Here is a 12,548-nt window from a genome sequence, read left to right as displayed (position 1 = left end):
AATCCCTATCTCTCGCCATGCACAAAAGTTAACTCAAAATGGATCAAGGAGCTTGATATTAAATCAGAGACACGGCATCTGATAGAAAAAAAAGTTGGTTATGATCTACATACTGTGGGATCGGGCTCCAAATTCCTCAATAGGACACCCATAGCACAAGAGTTAACAACTAGAATCAACAAATGGGACTTACTCAAACTAAAAAGTTTCTTCTCAGCAAAAGAAACAATAAGAGAGAGAAACAGGGAGCCTACATCCTGGGAACAAATCTTTACTCCACACACTTCAGATAGAGCCCTAATAACCAGAATATACAAAGAACTCAAAAAATTAGACAATAAGATTACAAATAACCCAATCAATAAATGGGCCAAGGACCTGAACAGACACTTCTCAGAGGAGGACATGCAATCAATCAATAAGTACATGAAAAAATGCTCACCATCTCTAGCAGTCAGAGAAATGCAAATCAAAACTACCCTAAGATACCATCTCACACCAGTAAGATTGGCAGCCATTAGGAAGTCAAACAACAATAAGTGCTGGAGAGGATGCGGGGAAAAGGGCACTCTTGTTCATTGCTGGTGGGACTGCAAAATGGTGCAGCCAATTTGGAAAGCAGTATGGAGATTTCTTGGAAAGCTGGGAATGGAACCACCATTTGACCCAGCTATTCCCCTTCTCGGTCTATTCCCTAAAGACCTAATAAGAGCATGCTACAGGGACACTGCTACATCAATGTTCATAGCAGCACAATTCACGATAGCAAGATTGTGGAATCAGCCTAGATGCCCTTCAATAGATGAATGGATTAAAAAAATGTGGCATTTATACACAATGGAGTATTACTCTGCATTAAAAAATGACAAAATCATAGAATTTGGAGGGAAATGGATGGCATTAGAGCAGATTATGCTAAGTGAAGCTAGCCAATCTTTAAAAAACAAATACCAAATGACCCCTTTGATATAAGGGGAGTAAACAAGGACAGGGTAGGGACGAAGAGCTTGAGAAGAAGATTTACATTAAACAGGGATGAGAGGTGGGAGGGAAAGGGAGTGAGAAGGGAAATCGCATGGAAATGGAAGGCGATCCTCAGGATTATACATAAGGACATATAAGAGGAAAGGAGGGGTAAGACAAGATAATACAAATGGAAGAAATGATTTACAGTAGAAGGGGTAGAGAGAGAAAAGGGGAGGGGAGGGGAGGGGAGGGGAGGGGAGGGGGGATAGTAGAGAATAGGACAGACAGCAGAATACATCAGACACTAGAAAGGCAATTTGTCAATCAATGGAAGGGTAACTGATGTGATTCAGCAATCTGTATACGGGGGTATAATTGGGAGTTCATAACCCACTTGAATCAAATTGTGAAATATGATGTATTAAGAACTATGTAATGTTTTGAACGACCAACAATAAAAAAAAATAAATGAAATAAAGGTATTGTGTCCATATACAAATAAAAATATTTTAAAAAGAGGGAAACATTCAAGTACACGTGTATTAACCATAGTTAGACAAGAAAATTGTAATCTTGCTGGAGGTGGATGTGTTGGTTAGTTTTTCATCACAGGGACAATACGTGAGAAAAACAACTTGGAGGATAAAAGATTTATTTTGGCTCATGGTTTTAGAGGTTTCAGTCCATAGTGAACTGGTCTTGAGATGACAAAGGACAGGTAGTCAGCTTAGATAATGAAAGATGGGGGCTAATTCAAAGGAAAGGAAATGGATTACTAACCTCTGGATAGCACTTCCCTGCTCAAACAGTTGCTATCACCTCTAGGGAAGGGGAAAGATCCCCAGTTCCAACACAAATAATTACCCCCTGCAGCTAATCTTTCCTGCCTTTGGGCAAGTCCACAGGAAAGAACAAAGAATTACAGGTGTTTGCCACCCTACTGGGCTGTTGAATGACTTTCTTAACACCACTGGGGGGAGAGTGTATGGGTGGGGACAAGTGAGAGAAATAGACAAATCATGCCATCCTGCTTGTCTCAGTCCAGAGAAGTCTAAATTGGATTGAACCTTGAGATGGAGCAATCAATGATGCTGACAACCTCAGTTCATAATTAAGCCAACCATAAGGCAGGACACTTTGGCAAAGCAGATTTGTTTGTTTTTGTGGTATTAGGGATTGAACCCAGACAAGTACCCTACCACTGAGCTACATCCCTAGCCTGCCTTCACAAAGCAGCTTTGACACAAGGGATGTTTTAGTTTTTATTTTCTAAACTTTTAAATTCGAAATAAAAATTCATAGTCTGAAAATTAGTGTAACTTTCACCCACTTTCCTGCAGTGGTTACATCTTACATAACTACAGTAAATTATTAAAGCTAGAAAGCCTTGCTCTTGCCACTGCCATCACCTAAACCCTACTTAGCTCTAGTTCCTCTGCTGCCACCCACTCCAGACACAGAACATCAGTTCATGGATAAAAATGAGCTGGTGCAGAAGGCCAAACTGGACAAGAAAATTGAGCAATACAATGACAAGGCAGCTTGCATGAAGTCTGTAAATGAGCAAGGAGCTGAATTATCTAATGAGGAGAGGAATCTTCTCTGGGTTGCTTATAAAAAATGCTGTAGGAGCCCCTGGGTCATCTTGGAGGGATGTCTTAAGTATTCAGCAAATGATGGAAGGTTCTGGAAAAAAGCAGCAGATGGCTGCTTTTTATCCCTGTATCTATATATCTATATCTCTCTATATATATCTGTATTTATATTGATATCTATATATCTATCATCACTGGTAGCTCTTAACTTGGTCTCAATTTTCTCTGTATCATTAAGCCATGTGATGCTTTTCTTCAGTACCTTCCATCATTTGCTCATTACTTGAGCAAATATATGTATATTACAGATACAGATATATATCTATATGTCTATATCTATATATACTGTCTATATATATACTGTCTCTTTTGGAAACTTAATTTTTTTTTGGTACTGGGATTGAACCCAGGGGTGTGCAACCACTGAACCATATCCCCAGACCTTTTTTATATTTTATTTTAAGGCCGGGTCTCGCCAAGTTGCTTAGGGCCTTGCTAAATTGCTGAGGCTGGCTTTAAACTTGCGATTCTCCTGCCTCAGCCTCCCAAATCGCTGGTATTACAGGCATGTGCCACTGTGCCTACCTCAAAAACATTGTTGATTCCCAGTTCCTCACAAGCAGAGTCTTCTATTTGAAAATGAAAGGAGGCTACCTTCATTACTTAGCTGAGGCTGCTACTGGTGATGACAAAACCAGGATTGTACATCAGTCACAGAATAAGCATTGAAAGATATGGAAAAACGTGTCCTCCAGGAAGGACTATGGGCCCTGAGCACATGTTGGTGGGCCTGATTCTGGACCTACATGGAGGAATGCTTATTTTGCTCATTGTACAGAAGGGAAGTCCTAACATAGAACACTTATGTTTTGGGGCAAAGTGCTGTCAGAACACTGGAAAGCACCATTTCCTTGCTCCCTTGACAAGAAGTTATTCCCCTGTTGGTGCAAGGTCGGCCTTTGGGGCAGTTTCTGGACTCTTGGGGTCTTGACTCCCGTAAGATGATATGTTGTGTACACCTCTGGCCTATCATGACTGTTATATGTAAATTGGCACATACCCACTATAAAAGCTATTTTTGCTGCACAATAAAGCAGACACTGTTCTCTGAAACCATCTCTTGAGGGGTTTCTCCCCACCTTCAAGCTCCCCACAGTAGATGCTGGAGGGGCAGGCCCCCCAGAAATCACATACAATTTCCCTTATCTATTATCATTCCTCCAGTCACTGAAGGCCTCTCTCCTGCTATTTCTGAAATTTCTCCTGCAATAATTCAGCCAAAATTCACCTGCCTGCCAAAAGCCTGCCAAAGGTAGTGGTCTCCTCTCATGAGCTGGCTTTGCTAAGGACCTATAAACTCTGACCTCTGTTGCAGGATCCCTCACCATTTTCTCCCCTGAAAATGTACCCCTCCGATGCCTGACTGATTTCGCTGCTGATCCATTGAGGTCTGCTCCCGTTTTGGTCATTTTTGCTTACAAGCATATCAAGAAACTTTTGAAGTAAGCAAAAAGGAAATACAATGAACATATCCTCTCAGATTGGACCTGGCCCTTTACTTCTCCATGTTCTACCAAGAGATTCTAAACCCCCCAGAGAAAGCCTGTTCTCTTGCAAAGACAGCTTTTGATGAAGCCGTTGTTGAACTTCATACATTAAGTGAAGAATCATATAATGACAGCATGCTAATAATGCAATTACTGAGAGACAACTTGACATTGTGGATAGTGGGTACCCAAGGAGATAAAGCTAAGGCAGGAAGATAGGAAAATTAATTGCCCTTCCAACTTTTGTCTTCCTCATTCTAAAATTCACATGGAGATCATTTATCATCCTTGCTGTGTCAGAAGTAGTTTTTGGTTTATGATTTATCACAGGTTTATGCTAATTTTATTTGGATTTCTTTGTTTCCCATGTGTTTTTTTTTTCTTTTGGTATCAGGATTGAACTTGGGGGCACTCGACCACTGAGCCACATCCTCAGCCCTATTTTGTATTTTATTTAGAGCAGGGTCTCACTGAGTTGCTTAGCACCTCACCATTGCTGAGGCTGGTTTTGAACTCGTGATCCTCCTGCCTCAACCTCCCGAGCCACTGGGATTTTTGTGTTTAATATTAGGGGAGTAGAGTGAGTTCACATTTAGGAAATTTTGTTTTCATCTTGAGGTGGTCAATATGGAGATGTTGATTTCTTTATATAAGTTGTGTTTATCATAATACTCTTGATACATTGTGGCTTCACAAGGGCCAGTGTTAAAACTGCTTTCATATCTAAGCAATGAAAATTGCTTACATATTGGTTTGTCATCTTGGGGAATAAAAGGAAGCACTTGTTCTAGTCATAGGCATAGTGTGGGTACTAGCACTTATAAAGCTGTGGTAGAAAAAGATAGCCCATGCATCCTACATGTGTGACTCAAGCGTTTCTCTGGAATGATCAAACAGTGTGCATACCTTGGGCTACTGCTGCAAAAGTGTACCTTTAAACAAAGTGGTGACCCAGTTTAGTCTGCATAGGAGCAGAAACTCTTCACGTTCCATTATTGTATAATTACCTGATGTCTGCATTTTCTTTTTTTTTGTGACACATTTTATTTGTATTTAAATGTTTTAGGCAATGTAAGAACAAATGTAAAAGGAAAGCTGTAATAAATTGATTGGTATTAATTACTTCCTGCATATCAAGCACAACAGAAAACAAACAAAAAAAAACCCCTAGATAGGCATAATGGAACATGCATGTAATTACAGTGACTCGAGAGGCTTAGGAAGGAGGATTGCAAGGTTGAGACCAGATTGAACAATTTAGCAAGTCCCTATGCAACTTAGAGAGACCCTGTCTCAAAAAGGCTGGGGATGTGGCTTAGTGGTTAAGCACCTCTGGGTTTAATAGTTGGTACCAAAACAACAAAACATGTATTTGACTTTTTTAAGTGTTTGTGTTTACTTTTGTGGTTGTTTTGATACTTGCCTCTTATACATGCACTTTAAAAATAACTACAGGGAAATAACCCAAGATGATGGCTACCTTTGTTTTATGTCTTGTGAAATTTTCATGTATAATCCATGCATAATTATTAAGAATATGTATTAAGTTCATGTGAGGGGAATAAAAGTTTTATAAATGGACTCTTCAACTACTTTCTCTATAGCTTTTCTTTTTTTATTGGTTCTTTTTAGTTATACATAACAATAGGATTCATTTTGACATAATTATAAAAGCATGGAATATAATTTGTTCTAATTCAGTCCCCAGGGCTTCCCCTTTCCCTCCTCTCCTCCCTCTCCCTGTTCCTTTCCCTGTACTGATGTTTCTGCTATTCATATAAATTAGTCTTTTGGTTTTTTTGGTGCACAATAATTGTACAGAATAGTGAGTCTCATTGTGGCATCTTTATACATGTATATAACATGATTTCATCAACTACATTCCCCAACATCTCCATTTACCCTCACTTTCTCCCTTTCCTGGTCCCTTTCTTTTACTCTAATAGTCTTTCTTCTGCTTTCAAGTATCAAATATTTTCTCTCATGTGGAAGCTAGAGGGGAAAAAAGTGTTTTGGTTTTAAAAATTCTTAAGGGGAATTATACATTCTTGCAAATTCCTTGTTCTGTCTTTGCAACTAATGAACTTTTACCAAGTTTAAATGCAAATTTTATAACAAAAATACTACTAACATAAATATCCTTTTAAACCATGTCTCATATTCTCTCTCCTCTCCCCCAAAAGTAAATTAATTCTTTTTCCTGGGGAAGGGATTGATAGGAAACAAGTAATATGTTCCATTTAAAATTTTGATATATGGCATTTTCTTTTTCTTTCTTTGTTTTTTTAATACTAGAGATTGAACCCATGAGTGCTTAATCACTGAACCACATCCCCAGCCCTTTTAATTTTTTTTTTTTTTTAGATAGGGCCTCACTAAATTGCTGAGGCTGGCTTTAAACTTGCAATCTTCCTCCCTCAACCTCCCATACTGCTGGGATTATAGGCATGTGCCACCATGCCCAGCAGATAAATGGCAATTTCTTACTTCAAATCACAATGTTTTTTGGTACCGAGGATTGAACTCAGGGAAACTTAACCACTGAGCCACATCCCCAGCCCTTTTTTGTATTTTACTTAGAGACAGGGTCTCACTGAGTTGCTTAGGGCCTCAGCCTCCCAAGCCACTGGGATTACAGGCATGTGCCATTGTGCCCAGCAGTCACAGTGTTTTTTATTCATCATGATATTGGATACATAGCATAAAACTTGCAGTTAATACTATACTTCCAAAAATGTGCAACTACAACTAAAAAATAAATATTAAAAAAGAATTTCTTAGCCAGGCTCAATGGTGCACACCTGTAATTCTAGTGAGATGAGAGACTGAGACAGGAGGGTCACAAATTTGAGGCCATCCTCAGCAACTTTGTGAGACCTGTCTCAGAATTTAAAAAGAGCTGGGGATGTGGCTCAGTGGTAAAGTGTCCCTGGGTCCAATCCCAGGTACAAAAAAAATTCTTCATAATCTTATAGCTTGTATTTTACGTTTTATTTTTGATAGTGCTGGTGACTGAACCCCGGGCCTTGCACATGCTATACAAGCACTCAACCACTGAGCTACATCTCCAGCCCCTGCATTCAATTTTGATCCTTAATTCTTTGTCAGATGTACAAGATTACTTTTCTTTCCTGGTCTTCTGTCTTGTCACCAACTATTTTTACTTGATGGCCATGTACTTGGGGAAAAGGCTCTAATCTTTTTGGCTCCACCCAGTGTCTGAAATACCCTGCAACCTTTGCTTGCATCCTATAAACTATTTCCCTCATTCTCTACTTTAGCACCTCTCTCCTCAGTTGATGAGATGGCATTTATCTCCCTTTAAACCCTACCTATCTTGGATGGTCTGTCATTGCCTGCTTTTAAAATCCTTTCTCATCCTCTCTTCTCTAAATAATGATAGAGCTAAGTTATACCCAGAGTTCACTCTACAGAATATTTCCTTAGTACTTTACAGACAGCACAGAACAAAAATGGCATTTTGAAAAGAGGTGTATTTTGGGGCTAGGGATGTGGCTCAAGCGGTAGCGCACTCACCTGGCATGTGTGCGGCCTGGGTTCGATCCTCAGCACCACATACCAACAAAGATGTTGTGTCTGCCGAAAACTAAAAAATAAATAATAAAAAATTCTCTCTCTCTCTCTCTCTCTCTCTCTCTCTCTTTAAAAAAAAAAAAAGAAAGAAAAGAGGTATATTAGTTTTCCTTTTAGAATGTAAGTTCCTCAAGCCTGGCGCAGTGGCGCATGCCTGTAATCCCAGCAGCTTGGGAGGCTGAGGCAGTAGGATCGGGAATTCAAAGCCAACCTCAGCAACAGTGAGGTGCTAAACAATTCAGTGAGACCTTGTCTGTAAATAAAATACAAAATGGGGCTGCAGAGGTGGCTCAGTGGTCATGTGCCCCTGAGTTCAATCCCCAGTACCAAAAAAAAAAAAGAATGTAAGTTCCTCAAGAGCAGGTCAGTGTTTTCTGTTCATTCTGTTGTGCCTAGTATATTATAAATGTTTAATAAATATTGATGACGGAAGGCAGTGAGTCTTTTTAAAAGTTATACTCCATGTATGTATACCTTTATTTATCTATTTATTTATTTTTATGTGATACTGAGGATTGAACCTAATACCTCAAATATGCTAGGCAAGTACTCTACTTCTGAGCCACAACCTCAGCGGAAATTGAAATCCCAAGCACTGTTTTGTTTCTTGTTTTATCATGATATCGGATTAAATTGGAAACTGTTGGCCCTTTTGGACAATTGTGCCAAATATTGCATTCAAAGTACAATGGAGGTCTTGGGGTTTTTATTTCCAGAATAAAAGATCTCAGGCATTCAGGACAACATAATGCATCTTCACTTAGAGCTGTTTTATCTATTGATTTCTCCTGACCCCAGGCCAAGGAAGTGAAATAATGTTTTTTACATCTAAAGAGAATTAGGCGAGTAGACAGAGGATGGGATCTTATTTGAATAAATTATATATAAAAACACCCAATACATTTGCCTATTAGCTGTTTATATGCAGTACTCATCTACTTGAACTACTTTGGTTCTGAACTAAATTGTGATAATATTTCACTAATAAGTTATTTAATATTTTGTTTATACTAGTGCCTGATAGAAGGAAGATTCCCATCTGAGATTTTATTTATGAGTACTGCGGATTGAACCCAGTGATGTTTTACCACTGAGCTACATCCCCCAGAATTTTTTATTCTGTTCTGAGACAGGATCTCACTAAATTTCCTGGGGTGGCCTTGAACTTGAGGTCCCCCTGCCTTGGTCTCCCAAGTCACTGGGGTTACAGGAATACTCTCAACTAAGGTATTTTCACTTGGAATTTGAATAATAATTTTGTTTCTAATCAAAAAGCAGTAAATATATGATTGGTACAATGTGTATGCATAATTATATCATTTTTATCATGTGTAGATTCATATGATCTAAACTGTAATTGAGATACAGAAACATTCAAGCAACATGAAAATCTCCACTGGGCTGCCTTTATATAGTCATACCAACTGCCATCCTCCATAGTGTCTGTAACTTCTGGCAACCACTAATCTGTTCCCCATCTCCATAATTTTGTAATTTTGAGAATGTTATATAAATGAAATTATATAATATGTGGTCCTATGATATTACCTTTTTTTTTAAAAAAAAACCCATGTACCTCAATTCCCTTTTAGATCAATCTACTCTGTTGGATATATCTTGCTGGGCATAGTGTAATGCCAGCCTGCCTGTAATCCCAGTGGCTCAGGAGTCTAAGACAGAAAGATAGCAGGTTCAAAGCCAGCCTCAGCAATTTAGCAGGGCCCTAAGCAACTTAGTGAGACCCTTGTCTCTAAATAAAATATAATGGGGTTCAGCATTAAGAGAGAAGAAAATCATGGCATTTGCAGGTAGATGGATGAAGTTGGAGAATATAATGCAAAGTAAAGTTAGCCAATCCCAAAAAGCCAAAGGGCAAATGTTTTCTTTGATATGAGGATGCAGATGCATAATGGCGATGGGGGGGAGCATGGGAGGAATCGAGGAACTTTAGGTAGGGCAAAGGGGAGGGAAGGGAAGGAAGGGGGCAAGGGTTAGGAATGATGGTGTAATGAGTTAGACATTATTACCCTAAGTTACATGTATGATGGCATGAATGGTGTGAAAATATTTTGTGTACAATCAGTGTCTTGAAAAAATATTAAATGAATTGCATTTTGCCATCATATATAACAAATCAGAATAAATTTTAAAAAAAAGAAAAAAAAGGCTGGGGTTGTGCCTCCGTGGTAAAATATTCTGGGTTCAATCCCTAGTACCCAAATAAAACAAAACAAAAAACAAACCATGTATCAGTAGTTAATTCCTTTTATCATTGAGTAGTAATCTATGGATATGCCATGGTTTATATCACCATTCACCTATTGAGAAACATTTAGCTTATTTCCAATATTTACCATTACAAAGCTGCTATGAATAATTATGTATAGGTTTTTGTGCAGACATAAATTGTCAATTTTAAGAGATAAATATAGAGGGGAGTGATTGCTGGATTGTATGGTAATCATATTTCACTTTAAAAAAAAAAAACTTTGAAACCTTTTCTAGAGTAACTATAGCATTTTATATTCCCAGTAACAAAGTATGAAAGATCCAGTTGTAACATATCTTACCAGCATTTATCACAATTTGGGGGTGAATGTTTCTTCATTTTATTTTTTTCTTAGTTAAAAAAATGTGATTTATTCATAAAAATATCCCAAAAGTTAACTAAAATTTAATATTTGGGCATTGTAACTTGTGACTTCTTTTTATTATTGAATCAGAAACTTCATTCAGATTTTCTTAGTTTTTCTCTATTGTCCAAGATTCCATGATTACATTTAGTCATCATGTCTCCTTAGGTACTTCTTGATTGCAATAGTCTTGTGAAAAATTGTAATTATTAACATATTTTAATTGTACATATTAGTAACTTTCATTGTAATGTTTCCATACATGTGTATATTATGCATTGATCATATCCATTTTAATGGTTTTATGGAGACATAATTTACATACCATAAAATGCACCCATTTGAAATGTAAAACTCACCAGGCTTGATGGTGCATGCCTATAATCCCAGCCTCTTGGGAGGCTGAGGCAGGAGGATCCCAAGTTCAAGGCCAGCTGCAGCAATTTAGCAAGGTCCTAAGCAATTTAGCAAGTCACTCTCTCAAAATAAATAAATAAATAAAGGGCTGCGGATGTGGTTCAATGATTAAGTGCTCCTGAGTTCAATCCCTGGTGCTCCTCCACACCCCCAAAAGTGCAAACTCAGTTTTTAATATACACAAAAAAGTCATATCTCATTGTGGTCTTAATTTACATTCCAATAATTGTAAATGTTGAATATCTTTTTGTGTGCTTATTTATCCACATCTCCTCTTTGGTGAAACGTATTCTTGTAGTTTTTCTAAAGTTTAGTTAATTTTATGATCACTTTAAAGAATCAGCCATTTATTTCTTTGATTCCTCCCATTTGTTTATTTTCAATTATATTGATTTCCATTCTTAATTTCCTTTTATTATTTTGTTTCTAATTTCTTAGATTATCCATTTGAGACTTTTCTAATATAAGCATTTACTGCTATGAGTTTCCTTTTAGCACAGATTATCCTGTATCCCTCAAAGCTTGGTATGTTTACTTACATTTTTATTTAGGTGAATGTATTTTCTTTCTTTTGATGCTTATTTGACTTGGGGATTATTTAGAAGCATGTTGTTTTGTTTCTAAATATTTGGACATTTATCTGTTAGCTTTGTTATTAATTTCTAGTTTCATTTCAGAGTGGTTGTATAACTACTCTGTATGACTTAAGTTTTTAACATTTGCTCAGGTTTGATTTTAACATAGTATGGTCTATCTTGTTACATGACTTATATGCATGTAAAAATATTGTATAATCTGTTGTTGAGTGCACAGTTCTATAAATGTCAATTAAACACTTGGTTGATTATGATATCAAATTCTTACATTCTTGCTGTTTTTTTTCTGTCTGGTTTTGTCAGTTATTGAAAGAGCTATGTTCTAGAACTATAATTATTAGTTTGTTTATTCCTTTCACTTATCTATATTTCACATATTTTTTAGTTGTTATTTGCTGCATAAATATTTAGGATTATATTATGTCTTCTTGTAGGATTGTCACCTTTCTCATTATATAATATTTCTCTGTGTTATTTGGAGTTATTTGTGGTTGCTCCAGTGCTTACTATATCAAAATTTGTTTCAAATTTATACCAGTTTAATCCCAATGAGACATAGAAACCTTACTCCTATGTAGTGTGTTCTTTTCCCTCTTTTTGTGATATCATTGTTATATACCTAACTACATATATATTTAAAAAAACAACACATTGTTATACTCATTATTTTATATAATTTTAGTCTTTTAAAGAAGCTGAAAAGAGTGAGGAGAACATGTATATATTATAACTTTGTTATATTTATTAATTTTGGTTGATCAGTGTTGCCACCTGGAATCATTTTCTTAATCCAGTACAATTTCACTATCCAACACCTTCTTTGTGGTTTTTTTTTTTTTTTTTGGTACCAGGGATTGAACTCAGGGGCACTTGGCCACTAAGCCACATTCCCAGCTCTATTTTGTATTTTATTTAGAGACAGGGTCTCAAGGAGTTGCTTAGTGCCTTGCTTTTTGCGGAGGCTGGCTTTGAATTTGCAATCCTCCTGCCTCTGCCTCTGAAGCCACTGGGATTACAGGCATGTACCACCCTGCCTGCCTTTTTTTGTGTTTTTATTAGCAAATGTTTTACATTCCTGTGTTGTATATATCACCATACAATTATATACATGTTGTTTTATAAAATTCCTTTTTTTTAGTTAAGAGAAGAAAGTAGCCAGGCATGGTGGTGCACACCTGTAATCCTAGTGATTTGAGAGGA

General features: G+C 37.2%; 1 pseudogene; it reads left to right on the top strand.

Moving 5' to 3' along the window:
- Positions 1 to 2,437: 2,437 nt before the first annotated feature.
- LOC113199309 (14-3-3 protein zeta/delta pseudogene) lies at positions 2,438 to 4,327 on the top strand (annotated as a pseudogene).
- Positions 4,328 to 12,548: the final 8,221 nt, after the last annotated feature.

This window comes from Urocitellus parryii, chromosome X (assembly GCF_045843805.1).
Source record: "Urocitellus parryii isolate mUroPar1 chromosome X, mUroPar1.hap1, whole genome shotgun sequence".
Lineage (NCBI taxonomy): Eukaryota > Metazoa > Chordata > Mammalia > Rodentia > Sciuridae > Urocitellus > Urocitellus parryii.
This window is presented reverse-complemented; position numbering and strand designations above follow the sequence as displayed.